A 1965-nucleotide genomic window follows, 5' to 3' on the forward strand; every position below is an offset into this window, starting at 1 on the left:
GGAAGGGGGTCTACTTGTGCGCAACCCCGACCTTCAGGATTTTGCTCTACGGAAGGGGGTGCACAAAAGTGTTCGTAATCAACCTCGGATTGTACTTTTCATCATCTAGGGGCACCGTAGGGACCGAAAAAAGTGGTTTCGCATGATAGTCCACCTCGACCCATGTCGACCCTTGCGCGACCCCGACCTTCAGGATTTTGCTCTACGGAAGGGGGTCTACTTGTGCGCAACCCCGACCTTCAGGATTTTGCTCTACGGAAGGGGGTGCACAAAAGTGTTCGTAATCAACCTCGGATTGTACTTTTCATCATCTAGGGGCACCGTAGGGACCGAAAAAAGTGGTTTCGCATGATAGTCCACCTCGACCCATGTCGACCCTTGCGCGACCCCGACCTTCAGGATTTTGCTCTACGGAAGGGGGTCTACTTGTGCGCAACCCCGACCTTCAGGATTTTGCTCTACGGAAGGGGGTGCACAAAAGTGTTCGTAATCAACCTCGGATTGTACTTTTCATCATCTAGGGGCACCGTAGGGACCGAAAAAAGTGGTTTCGCATGATAGTCCACCTCGACCCATGTCGACCCTTGCGCGACCCCGACCTTCAGGATTTTGCTCTACGGAAGGGGGTCTACTTGTGCGCAACCCCGACCTTCAGGATTTTGCTCTACGGAAGGGGGTGCACAAAAGTGTTCGTAATCAACCTCGGATTGTACTTTTCATCATCTAGGGGCACCGTAGGGACCGAAAAAAGTGGTTTCGCATGATAGTCCACCTCGACCCATGTCGACCCTTGCGCGACCCCGACCTTCAGGATTTTGCTCTACGGAAGGGGGTCTACTTGTGCGCAACCCCGACCTTCAGGATTTTGCTCTACGGAAGGGGGTGCACAAAAGTGTTCGTAATCAACCTCGGATTGTACTTTTCATCATCTAGGGGCACCGTAGGGACCGAAAAAAGTGGTTTCGCATGATAGTCCACCTCGACCCATGTCGACCCTTGCGCGACCCCGACCTTCAGGATTTTGCTCTACGGAAGGGGGTGCACAAAAGTGTTCGTAATCAACCTCGGATTGTACTTTTCATCATCTAGGGGCACCGTAGGGACCGAAAAAAGTGGTTTCGCATGATAGTCCACCTCGACCCATGTCGACCCTTGCGCGACCCCGACCTTCAGGATTTTGCTCTACGGAAGGGGGTCTACTTGTGCGCAACCCCGACCTTCAGGATTTTGCTCTACGGAAGGGGGTGCACAAAAGTGTTCGTAATCAACCTCGGATTGTACTTTTCATCATCTAGGGGCACAGTAGGGACCGAAAAAAGTGGTTTCGCATGATAGTCCACCTCGACCCATGTCGACCCTTGCGCGACCCCGACCTTCAGGATTTTGCTCTACGGAAGGGGGTCGACTTGTGCGCAACCCCGACCTTCAGGATTTTGCTCTACGGAAGGGGGTGCACAAAAGTGTTCGTAATCAACCTCGGATTGTACTTTTCATCATCTAGGGGCACCGTAGGGACCGAAAAAAGTGGTTTCGCATGATAGTCCACCTCGACCCATGTCGACCCTTGCGCGACCCCGACCTTCAGGATTTTGCTCTACGGAAGGGGTCCTCTCTGTACAAGGTTTAGGGGTACATTTTCACCCAAAAACCACTATCGCTCATCCGAAACAACTCCTCGAAATGTGTCTTCTCTGTGAATTTGGCCCCGATCTGACGAGTAGTTTTCGGGATATGCCCCTCTGAAGGTACATATTGGGACTTAGCCGATTTTCACCCTTTGCGGTGTCTATGGGGTGTTGGGAATCGCTCTACCGACCAGCCGGTTGGAGATATCGATTCCCGGTCTTCGGCGCGTTTGCTCAACTCCGTAATGCCTACTTTTCGTCCATACACACAACACCTCGCAGAGTTCTCCTTCTGCCAGATATAGCGCGTGCCCCTTTGTTCGTGCACCGTTTTGGCCCG

Source organism: Anopheles nili, assembly GCF_943737925.1.
Source record: "Anopheles nili chromosome X unlocalized genomic scaffold, idAnoNiliSN_F5_01 X_unloc_16, whole genome shotgun sequence".
NCBI classification, from domain to species: Eukaryota; Metazoa; Arthropoda; class Insecta; order Diptera; family Culicidae; genus Anopheles; species Anopheles nili.